A 15,970-nucleotide genomic window follows, 5' to 3' on the forward strand; every position below is an offset into this window, starting at 1 on the left:
AAAAAAATGAATTAATAAATCAGATGTTCCACTTTAATTTGCTACACTGCAGCGAATTCATTGACCATATGAATGAGAAATGTATTCAACGTTTGCACCAAGACAGCAACAGACACAGCAACCTTTGCTTCTGTGGGACTGCTAAAAACTTATCAGACTCCAGACCGATTGTCCCAACTAGATGGCTTCCTATTGTAAAATGTCATTACCCCAAAACTCTGGGAGACACTTAATTAGTCTTTAAAAATGCTTGGTTAGTTATGAAAACGGTATTTATATCGGAAATGGCTGTTTCTGAGTCGATAAAGCAACATTTCCACCTGAATTGTGCTGGTAGAAAATGAATGCACATGTTCAGCGCTTCGATACATGCGTGCGTGGACCAACACCACGTCCTCATATGAGTGGTAGATGAGAATTTATTCCAAGCACTCATTTTTATCCCACACACATAGATGCACAAACACATGGATTCTTCCTCACACGTGCGGTATTATGGATGACTACATCAGCCGCAGTCTCTGTCGTGTCAAGCGTCGATGAAAGAGCCTTACAAAACATGACAGTTGGGCTCCATCTTTTTGACGCTCACTTTTGGCACTTCTACTTCCATTACAGTCATATTGTCAGAATAATGGCGAGGGTGCAGCCAGACATCTGGTGCATTATTATAACATGGCACTGATGTCAGGAAGCAGAGGAGTCCTCTGTCTTAAAAAAAATACCTTCCGGCAAGGATTTTTTTGCGTTCTGTTCACTCATGTACACTAATCCCTTTTTGCAGTTTGAGGTTGATAATAGCACTGATTAAAAGCCGAATGTTGCGTGCATCATGTATTGTGGCTCTCATAAATAAGGCTTGGAGCCAAGGACTCTTTTGAAAAAGGATGAGTGCATCACTGTGAACCTCAACTGGCTGGAACAAAGTCTCCATGTTGGAACCAATTAAACAACTCTCCAGAGGAGTGATCTCAGACATTTTAACCATCGGCGACAGGTTTATTAATTCATTTGTTTGTGTTTAACAGACCCTGCCTCTTCCCTTCACTGCCATCTAGTGATGAGGCAGTTACACTGACGGCTGGACTGAGCAACAGGCTTTTAAAAGCTCAAAACAGGAAATGCTACTTGATGAACACGATCTAAACTGACAATAAAATCGGTTGGGATGTTTTAAAAAACACCATTTTAAATAACCAATGTACTTAGGCTTTGAATTGTGTATGCTTTAAAACCACGTGTTCAAATGTGTCTGCAAGCCTTTGGATTTGTTTGCCCCTCTGTTGACAGCAATTATGTTTGCTTCCCCTATTTATTTCCATAGCAGCAGAATCACATTATTTGTCCTTCATTTGGTGATCATTGCCACCAGACAAGCAGCTGCCCCATTCCCCTTCTGAACTCCACCCACACCCTCTCCTGCCAGCACACAGCAGCCCCTCCCTCCATCCCTTCTATCCTCTTCCACTCCTCCGTGAATTCATTCTGTGTCAGCTGTAAGTCTGCCACAGTATCCATTAACCCTTCCCAGCTCCTCTGCCTCCTGCTCTTTTCACTTACCGCTGGGCAGAAAGCCCGGTTTGAGTTGATCCACAGCTGGTTTTGTGTCTATAGTCTGCATGCAATGGGGACGAAAAGATCATTTTGTGGGCTCGTTACGATGCTCCGTGGCTTAACAACCAGCTTGAAAATTAAGCATCCCAGAATCGCAAGTAAGAGACGTCAAAGTCCACACACTGTGCAAGAGTCGAAGACATAAAATGCAGGTGTTGGCGAGACATCGAGTTTAGTTTAGTTTAATTTAGTTTTTGATATTTCTTTAAGTGTATGCTGAACTTCAGGGGGTCTATTCCTTGGATGTAAGTGTCAGAGCCTTTGTGTCTCTGTATGTAAATTCGCCCTATTGGGGTGCTCTGAAAACTGGGGAGGATTATCGTTTATGATTACTCTGTGACATTTCCATATGGCTGACGAGGAGTTTGCCAACACACCCACTTGCAAACACATACATCTGTCAAGAGCAAGCTGTTTGGAGCCTGAATGGTACGTTTGCATGGCCTGCAATTGAAAATCCCCTCTTCTAGTATGAGGGTATCATTTTTTTTTCCCACTCTATGTTTCTATTAACCTAAGTAGCGTTTTTCTTCTCAGTAATGCAATGAGCTCACCCAATGGCTTTTTTTTTTATGGCACACCATATATCCCTCAACCAATTTTTATAAAGACAGCAGAAGATAATAACCATTCCACACCCTGATTCCTATTCCCAATGCACTCCCATTATGTCTTGTGTGTTTGGGTTGATGGGTGAGTAGGGGGGGGGGGGGGGGGGGTTATACCTTTGCATGAGGCCCAGTGGAGATTACAGGGGCTAAATCACATTTGCTCTCCCTCCTTCCCGGCTTCCCTCCCGTTCCTCCGCCATGTCCCTCCTCCTCCTCCTCTGCCAGGCAGATACATGACAGCCACCTATTCTTTTCCTCCAGACAGCAGGGTGTTTGCTGTTCCTCTTATCCGCCCCAGAGACCAGCCTTGTAACAGTGTTATTCACCAGCAGGATCTGTCTCTATTTGCACTGGCATGCTGTAAGAGGAACAAAAGTGTTCGTCTGAGTGCTGAATACATATAAAGCTTAGCTAACCCCCCCCACACACACAATATAATATCCTTTTGGGCTGCGTGTTATGATGCTCTACTTAGATGTGATGAATTTACTGATTTGCTGAATCCCTTTTGGCTTGGTGAGTTTTTGTGGAGTTTCTTTTTTTTTTTTTGATACATCCCTCTGGGCTGAAGATAATGTTTTCTTTCTCACGTATTACCAACGATTCCCATCTGACAGGAGACAAAGAGTTTTTGATTAGAAAAAGAATAATAACCTCCGGGGAACAAAGCAAACACATTCAGCTTGATATAAGGCTGTAACCTCGATGTAAAGGCAGCCTCTGATCACATGAAAAAAAAACTATTTTCTTTGATATTTTCCCCAAAATTCGTCCAATGAGGCTAAGTCCTTCAATTAATTCTACCCTGTTCTTTCTCAAAGATCCACTGCATTATTTATGGGCTCTGTCACAGCAGATTATTATTTGGCTGTTTGGTGTTTACATCCAAGATTTAAATCTAGTCCCAGGGGATGGAGAGCGTCTCGTGTTTGGACTGACACTTGCACACGGCACTGTAATTAGTAGAGGTGCCCTTTTGATATCTGTCTAATGAAAAGCTGGCTGACAGTTCATATGCAGACTCATTTCTCATCTACCCCTGCTGCTGTGTGGACACGCAGATCAATTCATTCGGCAAAAATTGAAGACAACAGGCTCTGAAAATTTTGCTGCCGCACCAAATCAGTTCAGTGAAATTGAGTTTAGTGCACACTGAATACTATTTTATCCAATATATATGAAGCAGTACTACTGCATAGTGACAAGATAAAGTTGCATAAATTCTTAGATGATTGCATATTACATGGCCTGCTGTTTTGTACAGGGAAGAGCTCAGGCAAGATGGTGCATATTCCTATTAATATGTATAACCTTAACCATGGCTTTATTTTTTACCCTTTTTAATCCCTGTTCCTAACCAAACGCAACAGACAGCAGGGAGGAAAGGACAAAAGTTGACGGACAATACCGGGTTGTGTGGGGCTCAATCTTGGTTCTCTGATTTGTGGTGTTAATGCCATCACCCACCCTCTCCAACCACCCTTTAATTGCACAATGACAAATGTGGGACAATTTCACATCATGAAAAGGCATAGGCATGTTTTTGAGCCTTCATTTTGAACCTGCTATGTTTTGCTATGTGGACCAACTTAGCTCGTACACGTTCTAGTGCGAGAGTACCTGACACGTGGCACTGCTTCAGAGCCTGTCTGATCAATTGCAGTGGCGGTATTGAGACATTCTTAAGCGCATCTTTTCCAGTGGAGAGAAACTGACGCAGAATATTCGCTCAGAATTGATTCAATGAGTTTAAAGGGTGACAGGCAGACAAGGTTTAAGACAGTGATTCAAGTGGATAGTCTCAAAACAATCATCAATCTTACACAACAGGTCAGAAAAAGCACAGAGAAATCAGAGGTGAATACAACTCACAGCAAGAGGAAACTAGTTCAGAGGGAAATGAATTAGATGAAACTAGTTTTGGAAGCAGATATTCTGTTCCATTCATGCTGCACCAGAACGCTGTGGGTTAGTATTGCAAAAGCGCTTACATGTGGACAAAAGTTCCCAGTTTGCGTCTCGGGCTGCACAAATGTTCACTCTCTTAATTGGTGAAAAACAAATCCATCTGTGCTTTTTGGTGTAAAGTATGTCACCATTAGAAATACCACACTGAACAACACCAAAGAAAAACAGTCAAATTATGGAGAATAAACACCCAGCTCTGTAGCTTAATGAGCTTTTTTGTCCTCAAGTGGTTTTCATTTCCATGACATTGCATTTGCCGGTTTATGCATGGGTTTCAGCAGCTCTTATACTTCTCCCTCATTAGGACTGACTTACTGTATAGCTACTGTCTGCCCAACATCTTGAGGCCACGAACTGTACGCTGTAATAATTATTTCTGTGTGCAACTAGACTGGCTGTAGCTGAGGCAAGCAGAATTTGTGGAAGGAAATAAATGTTGTTTGGAGGTCTAAACATTTAATAGTATGAGCTGAGAGTAAATCAGAGCCAAGAGATGGGTGAATACTAGATGGTCTACAAATGCTTGCAGACAAAGCTCTATACAAATGGTTGCTGTTTGCATTGCTGGATGCAAAGGAAGGCGCCTCTTTGTTGATATGTATGTGGAGGTTTTGCAGAACAACAGGGTGATGCATGCATGATTCTGCTGTCTCATACTTGGAGCCCTAAAGTAAAGACAGAATGGAAGATTACTGTGGAGATTCTTACAGTTGCAAAGTCAGTGAAGTCCAATCAGCTAAAAAAAAAAAGAACATCTTCTGTTTTAAATTGTTTATGCTGCTGTGAATGTTTCTCCCCTCATCTCATTCGTGTGAGAAACTCTGGAGCGAACCTGACAGCACACGATCAGCTACTTCATGACCACGAAGCACCAGGCAGGTCTAGCGCCCCCCTGAGTTAACAGCCGTAGCCCTTCATCCAATCCGCGGGGACTGGACCGCGGCTCCGTCACTTTCCTTCCCTGCTCTTGAGCGCCCGGTGATGCGGTGCTGAGCAGGTGCGAGCGTCGCGAAGGGCACACGGACAGACGCACTCTCCCGCTACGGAAGGTAAGAACCAAAGGAGCGCACAGCTGACGGAGTAAAAGCAGAGCAGTTTTGACGTTATTTCTGGAGATGCCGGCCGATGTATTTTTGACAGCTGGGGAAACAGCGCTGTTTACAACAGGCTGAGTGGGATGCGCGGACGGGATGGAGCTTATTGCAGCCTTCCGCAATGCAGAAATGGCACCGATTTGGGTTCGAAAAAAACTGAATATAGCATTTTAGTGGCTTTTTAAGATGCCGTGCGCGCAAGATTATCATTGCGTGGTGGGCAGGGTTGTGTATGTGCACGTCCTGACAGGCATTTCCCTCCCAAAACAGTAGGTCATCATTTTGTGATATGATTGTGTGATGAGTTCTTCATCTCAGTATATGTGTTTTATCCCAATACATCGGAGTTTTCAAGTCAGGACTAATTAAAAACCAACCAGAGGCCATAGCCTAACAGCGCCGTGTATAGAGATGATTCAAAGTGCTGCCTGCCTCATAGCCAACAGATTAAGGAACACACCGAAGGCTGTGAACACTTTCATCTGGGGAGGAACTAAAACGCAGGGAGCAGTGGCTGTATCGTGATTAATTGAGGCATAAGGCTCGGCTCTGTCACCTTTGCTGGCAGATTGAGCCGTAATGCTTAGTAATGGCCGGTTGCAGCGTTATTCTGTCAGGATGTGAGATGTTGGAGAGGGTTCCATGGGCGCGTCCTGACTCACCAGACTAGGCTTCAGTGGAGAGAAACTGCTCATGCTTCATGCTGGCAAAGTCAGGCTTAGAGACTCGTCAGTCCGTGTCGATTTTTTTACGAGAGTCTGCAGAAAGCACTGGTATCTCAGTCACTGATGGCATGTAAGGCAAAAGGATGCTGTGATTTCACATCTAACAGAAGACACCTAATCAAACTCTTTCTTAAAGAACTGCAGAAATCCCAGATGCTGTTGATCATGCAGTGACTAGCAAAGGTTTAGGCAGTCCTTGTCATAATTCCCATTACATGTTTTCTGCGTTTTAAGCAGGACAAGTTGGTGCTTCTGTTTTGCACAAAGCACAATTTAAGAATTGGGAAATCCCATTAGATTTGAGCTCTCAGGTAACTTTAATTTTTTATTTTTTTTTACCAAGGTTACAAGCCTTAATAAGCTTGTTAGAGCCGTGCCTTGTTCACCGTCATCATTAGGAAAGGCCAGGTTATGCAAATACCAAAGCTTGATGTACAGTCACTGCTCAAACCTTTTCTTAACAGGCAGCTGCTCTTTTGAGAAGCACTCTGAAAATGAAAGCAATTGACGCCCACAAAGCAGAGGAAGGCCTTGAGATTGCAAAAGCGCTTTAAGACAGTGTTATGCTCAGTTTGTAATTACCCGCACACAGTTTGCCTTAATTTAAGAGTCACGTAAGAGTCATGACAACGGTTTCAAAAGAGCATTTCTCAAACTGTTGGGGGTAATACAGGAGACAGTTGAGCGCTGGAGGGTCAGTTAATTGTGAGCAAGTTAAGCAAACATCATGTCCTGTGCAGTGAGCAACATCAAGAATCTGGTTTGTAGAACTCAAAAGGGCAGCATACCACAAAGAACGGGCAAATTGCTCCAAATGCACTTTTTAATGTTGTTTTCTTTTTCATACCTGTAAAAGATGGAAGTTAAGTAGTGACAGTGTAATTTTATACTAAAGAAACACATTTTTAAAACCTTTGAATCATATCTGATCACCTAACTGTTAGGAAAAACAAAACACATTTGACCTTGCTTGACTGGAAGATGTTACACTGCTATTGTGTAATCTGGTATTGACAAAGAAATGCTCTTGAACTCCTGATCTCAGCAAATAGCTGCATAGGCACTTGTGAGTAAATACTATTAAGGCTGTTTGATGACTATGCTGTTACTGTAATACCCTAATGTAGTCTAATAGGTTTACTTTTAGATTGATTGTTATGTATATTCATTTTGATAAAAGATAATGACTGGAGAGCCCAGCTTTATGTGCAGCATCCTGTGATAGACATCAGAGTCTCATTCGAGCAACTTTCGATTGTGGAGTAATTGTGAGGAGCTAATTGTGATTTATGATGTGTTAAATAGGACCAAGTAGTGTTTCATATTTACGGATCGTCATAAATATTCATGTAGACTCTGGGCACCGTGAGGTTTTGCTGAGAAACGTGTGAACCGCCCCTTGGCACTCTGTGTCCATATTTTTAACCCAAATGTTCATTTCGGCCTCATTTGCCAGTCAGCACAGGTGGGAGAATCTTCAGTGTGTGTACGTGTGTGTACGGGTGTGTGTGTCCTGACTGAATCAGAGTAGCAATGTGGCACAAAATGTCAGAGGAGTTCCATGGCTGTCTGTCAGGTGGTTCTTGAAAGCTCGACTCCTGCTAATGCATCCTGTGCTGGCCTGTGTACACCCTGAGGACAGACCCTCTCCTTCTTGCTAAGATAATGAATTTACTCTGCTCAGAAGTAGGCTAACCTACTGAAGCTGTCTTGCATTTCATCCCCTCGTTCAATAGCAAAGTGCGCCTCGGTATAGTGTTTTGACTTTCGTAACAAGCTGTCCCCTGCCAGCATATTGTTGAAGCTGCACGACAAGGACCTTTTTGCGTATCTCAGCCCCCTATTAGAAGATGCTGCTCTGTGACGCGTTTCAGCCTCAGCCCCCATTAGTGTTGCTGTCAGATGACATGACACGAACGTGCACTTACTTCTGCTTTGGTTTGAAGTTTCAGTCACAATTATGTCAAGTGTTGATGCAAGTGCATGCAAACCTCACGTGTGTTAGAGAAAATTATCTTGAACCTTTCCTTCTGGACATAACTCAACATCTGACTACAGAACAAGAACAAATCCGAAAGATCAACTTTCCTTCTTTGGTCATGCTCTTTTACTGCTGATCAGTCCCCCCCGATGTCCTTTAATTGCTGTCTTAATTCAAGGAACAAGAAGAACCTTGGATGTTTGCCACCAAAAATCACAGCAAGAGCGAGTCATCAAAGGGAGATTAGATTTGTTTTCAGATGTCCTTGTAACCCTGGGGTGAATGCAGAATCTTGGACGAAGAGCCACAGCATTAGCTCAGTTGAGTACGATAGATTTTGTGTGTGATGGCAAAATTTCTCTAAACTGATTGGCAGTGTTTGTATTTGGCAGCAGCTGGGCAAGTTTGTCAGACACTCTTTATTGTGTCACAATAGATGCATTTCAAACAGGCTGGAGGAAGTACATCCTGTAAACTGGCTTCTTCTTAAACAGTAACGCTATAGCCCAGAAAGATGAACACTATGTGCAGAAACACGCAGAGAGACACGAGTCTTTATTGCTGCAACACTCTTCGCTGTCTGTGTAAGTGCTCGGTTTTGTCCTGCTGACAAAAAAGTGCAATGCTCTCGTGTTGATGCTTCAGATAGATTGCTCAGCAATTTACACAGCAGCAATCAATAGCGAGATGCACTTATGGTACGAGGAGCAGAGGCGTTACGTCCTCTATGTTTGCCTGGAGACAGACCTCTGCTCTGTTCATGCCTAAAGAGGAGAAAGAGCCCCAGTCATCATCTGCCTGACTCTTGCTTTCTGGACACAGTTTGCACCATGAATGCCATTGATCATCCGATTGTAGGGACCGTTCCCTGCTTTTTGCGTGCATCCCCATCAAGAGATGTTGTGCAGTGAAACAGACCCAACTGGAAAAGGCTCGTGAGTCCAGTGTGCATTTGTTCCCCACATGTTGATCACCCATCTGTTTTGTGTTATAAATCTTTGTGAAGTTAATGTAGTGAATTCTTTTTGAAGCAGTGTCTGAGCAGCTTCCCGTTACCATCTTGTAAAACTGTGATTTTTCTATTTTTATTTTTTTATAACACCAGTTGGGAGAAACAAAAGCCGTGCCTGTTGGCACTAAAATGTTTGATTAATGTGCTATGTTTCTGGACTTGGCTTCTCACGTGTAAGAAATGATTGTTCCATTGTTTGATTGGACATTGAATCAGATATCTTTGGACTGTGATACGGTCGAAACGGTTCAATCTGAAGACACCATTTTGGGCTTTGGGGAAAAAAAGTCAGGCCTTAGTGATGCTTTATAGACCAACCATTAATCAAAAGACATAACAGTCCCATAAAACAGCAATGACAGTGTGATTAATTGTTACCTTGGTAGAGGGACCATCATTAGCACAACATTAGCAGTTTTCTTTCATTCACTTTGACTGAAGACGGTTCGTTTTGCTCAGGCCACTCTTACTCATGTGGGTCTCTTGACCTTGAATAATTGCCCTTGGCACTTGAGGAGGGTACTTACATTTTACGCTTCGTATGAACAATTTTTCAGACAACTTGGACAAAAATTAATCAGGTTGTAAGTGTTTAAAATGTGAGTGTAACTCCTCTAGCACCAGGATAAAAAAAAGTGCAGCCTGTAGAAACACAGCACAAAGATAAAAATAGATTCATTTGTTATTAGCTGCTGGATTTTTGTCTATTTATAGCATTAAAGGTCCCAGAGTAAGATGTACAAAAAAAAAAGTAATGAAAAATCCAAGGCCCAACTTTAAGTGTCTTTAATCTGTTCCCCTCAGTGGGATTTTGTCTGTTGATAAGGTGCTGTGCGTCCTCAGTGACTCGTGCAGTTCTGCCAGAAATGATGTCTCACTGAACATCAGATTAGTCCGTTAACATTGAGATAATACACAAAGGACAAGCAGATAAAGTTAGAAGATTGTATCCTCTGACCAGTCACTGAACAAATGGGCTGGCTTTGATAAAATGTTACTGAAGGGTTATCATCCTGTGGCCAGAAATCTCAGCGTCAGTGACAAGGATTTGCTTGCGGAGTAACTAGAGTTCAGCTGCTTAGAACTATAACCTAAATGAAATTTAGAAGAAAAAAAGATTTGTGTATTTAAAGAAGTGACTGATAAACTTGGAATGACTAAACACGGTCCGTCCTATCTATTAACAACAAGGACTTTATTGTGTACGGGGGCCATGGGAGGCTCGAGCCTCTCTCGGCGGCCTTGTCTCACAAGAAAACTTATAATAGTTTATCCACATCTAAGATGGTAATGTTTTAGTTTTCCTGTTGTTTTATGTAGGGCAGTGTTTGTGCAACATGATGCGATCCTACAATCATGTTTTTATTGATGCTGAACCTGAATGATTTTAAAGGAAAAGGTTGTATGTGGTGATTTTGGACCAAGAAAGGACAATGAAGCATCCGTAATCAACCCCCATAAGTAGAATTCAACCACATTCGCACTAATTACCTAATCATATGAAGCTCTCAGTCTGCTTCTGTTATCCCTCTGAAATACTTCTGATAATGATAATGAGGGGATAAAAGGGTTCGGTTTTTCCCCAACAGAGAGAATTCCTGGCAACTTTGAAACACAATATGTATTGCAGTCATAGGGGAAAAGATATAGCAGTGATGAATTGTTCATGTAATCAATAGAATGTCTGGAATTAGTAAAAGAAAATGTCCAAGATGACTTTCTCAGGTGACTGTTTATCCTAACACGGTGGGATCGGTCTGCGGGGGGAAGCCAGTGCACCAGGAGTCCGGCCAAACTGATTAACTAGTTAAAGTTAACGCTGAAACACATTTAGTTGTTTTTTTTTAAGTCTGTTGTTTTACGTCAAGATCTTCTGCATTTGTTCTAATTCTGAGTTTTTTTTCTTTTTTCCACATTTGAGAACTGTTCAAATCTGGAATTAGGTCAAACCCAAAAGAAAAAAATGACATGTCTTTTCTCTCATCTTTCACTCGTTTTTCTCTCAGATATTTTTAGACTTTACAATCATATTAAACCCTCTGGGATTTATGGACTCAATTAAAAGGATATTACAGATGTGTGCCCCTCCACAGCATTTTCTGTATTGACAGAATCACCCTTAAAAAAATTCCTACTTTTTTACCATGTGATGCCAGAAAAGCTGTTTGCTTATAAGCAGGAAAACCTTTGCGTGGCCTCTCTGTGCATTTCAGCAGTGATCTGAGGAGTTACTTTCTCATCAAATTACTGATTACAATTTAGTTGTTATTAGCTAGTGCTTCTAATGATTATAAGAAGCACAATTTACAACATTGCCATGTCAACAAGTTCAGAGAACAGTTTCCCTAATTAATCACTCAATTCTGAGCAACTAAATTTGAATTACTCGTAATTAAACTACTCCTGAAAGTGTAAGATTACCTCTCGAGCATTTGTTTAACATTTCACGGAGCAGAAACGTTGGGCTGACTTCTCACATGGGAGTCTTGAGCCATCTGTTTTTGCACCTTTGTGTAGGTGCAGTCAGATACTTTGTTTGCAGGGCTGCGGAGAGGCTGTGCTGCCAGACGACGTTACACGCTGTTTAGATTTTGTAGGAGATGATTTTCCATGTCATGCGGTTTGAAAATCAGTGGAGTGTGTCGGATATCTTCCCTGGGATTTTAGCAGGGTTGCAATGTAAATACCTACAGTTATTTACAAGTTAATTCCATGTTGTGGGCTTGACAAAACATGTTATGTAGTCCAGATCGTGATGATTCACAGAGATATTTTGAGAGGACTTGATGCCTTAGTATGGAGCAGAAGAGATGTTGTTAATAGCCAGAAGGATGGAGCAGAAATAATAATCTCTGTTACCAGTAAAGCTTTGCCAACATGACCATGTTCCACTTGACATACATTTTATTTCTATCATTTGTACTCAAAAGCAATCATTTAGCATCATTTAGAAGATTGTACTCCTTCAGTGATAGTCTTTGTAATAAGCTGGAGTGGTTTGAACTTAATCCTGTTTAAGCAGTGTTCATTATGAGCATTCGAAATAAGCTTACTTTTGGTAACTGCTTGCGCTGTTACCTTTTCGTCCTTTGGAGAATTAAACAAGCCACGTGATGGAGGAAGCTATCCAATTAAGTGAGAAAGTGACTTTCAAAGTGGGGCCAAGCCGCTCACGGGGCCTATGAGCGGGGCCTGTTGCTATGGTGCTGGAGGCCTGTATGGAACACAAGAAACTACATGCTAATTCAGTATTGTTATGCATCTGAGCAAAATTCCACTCGCTTATAACACCGTCTTTCATGATGTGCTTTGTTTTTACACTGACTGATGTTATGTTGCATCATGATGATGACGCATGCTGTATTTGGATTTCTGCTCAGCCGGCCCTGTCACCTGGATATTATGTTAAACTGGAGTTAGGAGATCTCCAACAGAGGTGCGTTAAATATGATGATACGAGAGTCAGTGGGGATTCTTACATTAACGAAATGTGTCCTTGATGAGATGCGTGCTCGTTCCTTAGCTGGCTGATCCCTCGACTTCTGGGTGAGGGGTGTTTGAAGTGTATGGAAGGCTAATTGCCCAGAGGCAAAGGCTTCATACACGTGGAGTGCATACTGAGGAAGTTGAGCTCTTGGGAAGCCTCATTATACATTTAGGGGCGTCCTGTTTTCCCTCTCTCTGGACAGCTGGACAGCTAAATTGTTTGTGGATCAATAGTTTAGCTTCCTATTGGCTCCACACAGTAGGTAAAGTGCATTTAGACCCAAGAAATCCCATTAACCTTGGCAGAGATGGGAAACAAAGCACTCGGAGCCTCAGCAGTTCTATTGCTTTGCACATTTCTCCCTCTTTCTGTTTGTTTACCTTCAGTGTTTCTACTGAGGCCACCCACAGACATTTTGCAGCTGTGTGATCTAATTTTGATGAGCATCTTTTTTCGCTGTACAGTGATAAATATCTCATGATATTTCTATTTTGGTTGTATAGTTTAAGCAATACTTTTATCATTTCCCGGAGGCCACCTATCACTTCACGGACAGGACCAGCTGAAAGTGATAATGTTTGGCTGGGATCATTTCTGGACCAGCTGATTTATATTAGAGCTGCTTGATGATGGGAGCCTCAATGCCATCTGTGTGTATTGATTCAACACTTCATTAAAAAAATGCCTGTTTCTCGTCAGCTGTGAAAAAGGCAGAAAGAGAAAGAAGAGGAGGGAGGCGATGGTTGGCAGTATTATGAGAGGCAGAAAAGGGAGGACAAAACTTTTGGAGCTCCTCCTTTATTCCTTCAATCAGTGTAACCACAAATAAAAGCTGGTGCTGTTGCACTGGGGGCCGTGCTGTCCTCTCCTGACTCGTCTGCTGAGCAGCCGGTGAATTTGTGTTGCAGCGGTCAACCACCAAGCTTCTGGGTCCTCGGCTGCATCTTTACATGAAGAGCCCATTGATCTGGACGACATTAGCATTCAGTGTAGACGAGCGCGACAAACAGGTCAGTTTTCTGTTTCACACCAACAGTCCTGTTCTTACTGGATCCTCTCAAATCAGCCCTTCTGTTGGAAAGCTAATGAGCATGAAAAAAGAGGTCAGAAGGAGCTTAATGTAGCCTTCCTGAAGAAAAGAGTATTCTCTTTTAGTAGAACTTCTCACCTTGCCAACTGACACATCAGGGCCGCACTTTCTAGCTTCCGTTGTTATGCCGGGAAACGCACAACTGCCGGGAATTGCATGCCCCCCCCCAACTTGGGAACACACACAGCTAATAAACGTCTCCTACTAGTTGTTGTCACTAATTTAAATGATTTCTGGGATTCAGCAATTTTTGTAGGTTATATTTGTAGAAATACGTCATCTGAAGTATGGAATTTATGATATAATTCCCAGCAGCCATGCATTTCGTGGCATTATATCTGGAAACATCTGGCTCACCAGCTCACAAAATAATGCAAAGACCAGCAACATGTTTCCTCAAAAGCATTACTGACACAATACTCCAGCACTAATGGCTTCTGAGAAATTCTTCCCAAAATGTCCATGAACAAAAGTTCTTTGGTGTAGGCTCCTTTATTCAGATTTGAACCCAGCAATCTGGGAAATCTGTTTGACTCATGCATTAGGCTCCGCACTAATAGGCTCCACTTTTTTTTCCATGGCTGAGTTCCTAGCTGCAGGAGATTCTGTTGTAGTCTGTTAACCCTTAAATGGGCAGTTCCATATGAATATGAAAATAATTGAATTGCTTTTTGTCTAATGTATCTAAGCTTAAATGAAACAATTCCACAGAAAAATTTAAATGATCAACTTTTTCAAGTTACAGTATGTATTCTTTGGGATACTTTGCCCATTTAGGGGTATACTTTTTTTTTCTAAAACATTTAATCTACACTTAATCAGCTATTTCTTGTCTTGTTTCTTTTTTTGGATGCTAATACAATCATGGATACTATCTTTATTTATTCAATTTAATACATTTTTGAACGCGAAATCTCTAAATAGAAACAACAACCTTAACATCTTTAAACAAAACTATCATCTTCACTTTGGTGCCTGTACATCAATGGCAATGGAAGCACTTCTGACACACAATGGAGGTCTGTCCCTCCTGGCACATTCTGCATCTGCCTTTCACTGACACGTTAGGGAAGTGGTCAGTCCCGTAATATCTCATATCATCCACAGGCCTGGGGTTTTTTGGCTGTTTGATTATTCTTGGTGGTGTGTTGTCTTCATTTCCGCTGGAGGGCCGTCCTCTTTTTTTTGCTTTCGAGGATAGATCCATCCTCTGGCAGCACTGATCAGACTTCAGACTCTTGTTTTTTTTTACCCTCAGCTGCTGCATCATGCCGATGGAGAAGCCATGCGTTGTTAACAGCAATGTCAACTATACGCCAAAATATGCCCCGATACCACTGGTGGGGCTTTGCTGGTGTACGATACAGTTCAATCATCATATCAGCCAAATCTACTCCTCCCATGTGAGTGTTGTCCTCAGACACAATCTTCGGGCATGGCACACTTATCTTCCTTTTTTTCTCTTTAGAGCAGCGCATCACCTGGTCAGCTGGGTTGACAGAAGCACAGGAGCTCACCAAGGTGACTTTTTTGTTGTGTGCCCACAAACAGCTAGCTTTGCATCGTTGTTCACACGAAAGTCAAAACTGCCTCTTCCTCTGCGTAGAAGGTCTCAATCCTGTTCCATGTTGCAACCCATCAAGCGATTCCTGCGAATGGTACCCAGACTTCTAATGTCCATAGATTCTTGGAAAGTGAGTTATCAGCTTCAGAGATGTGACAGAGTTGTCGAAGTGTACAACACAGTCAGAGGTGTTTCTGACGGGTCTGCAAAGCTCCAGAACTTTTCTACCTAACCCATGCTCCTTGTCTGGAATGGCACCAGCAAATGTAGACATACCTGTGCAAACTAGGAAGTCATACACAAAACCAGACACTCGCTCGCACAGATATCTTGAAGCCCCCATTTCTTGGCCTTGCTAGGGAGATACTGCCGCAGACTTACAGCCTTTTTTCCTTTGTAAAGAACTATCATTTCATCAATAGAGAACTGATTTTCACTCTCAATTTCTATGCATTTCTTCCTCGTGTCTTCCAGTATGGGCCTTTGCAAACTGGGGGCCGTGCCGTCCTCTCCTGACTCGTCTGCTGAGCAGCCGGTCCTCGGCTGCATCTTGCTTGCTGGGGAGATACTGCCGCAGACTTGCAGCCTTTTTTCCTTTGTAAAGAACCATCATTTCATCAATAGAGAACTGATTTTCACTCTCAATTTCTATGCACTTCTTCCTCGTGTCTTCCAGTATGGGCCATATTTTCTGCAGGGGATCTTCATCGCTTTCAGAGCTCAAGTTGTCCTGAAAATGGAGCATCCAAACATTTGAACCTCTTAACTGATATGACATCTGCTATGTTATCATAACATGCATCTGTTGCCCAGTCATGCTTCAT

General features: G+C 42.3%; 1 protein-coding gene across 1 annotated transcript in view; it reads left to right on the forward strand.

Annotated features, from left to right (window-relative positions):
* Positions 1–5,110: 5,110 nt before the first annotated feature.
* cntn1a (contactin 1a) overlaps positions 5,111–15,970 on the forward strand; it is a 66,190-nt gene continuing 55,330 nt past the window's right edge. Inside the window, exon 1 of the mRNA XM_072386193.1 lies at positions 5,111–5,242. The gene's annotated coding sequence lies outside the window, so the exon portion shown is untranslated. The remainder of the gene's footprint in view (positions 5,243–15,970) is intronic.

Source organism: Leuresthes tenuis, unplaced genomic scaffold, assembly GCF_036924035.1.
Source record: "Leuresthes tenuis unplaced genomic scaffold, fLeuTen1.0.hap1 SCAF_5, whole genome shotgun sequence".
NCBI classification, from domain to species: domain Eukaryota; kingdom Metazoa; phylum Chordata; class Actinopteri; order Atheriniformes; family Atherinopsidae; genus Leuresthes; species Leuresthes tenuis.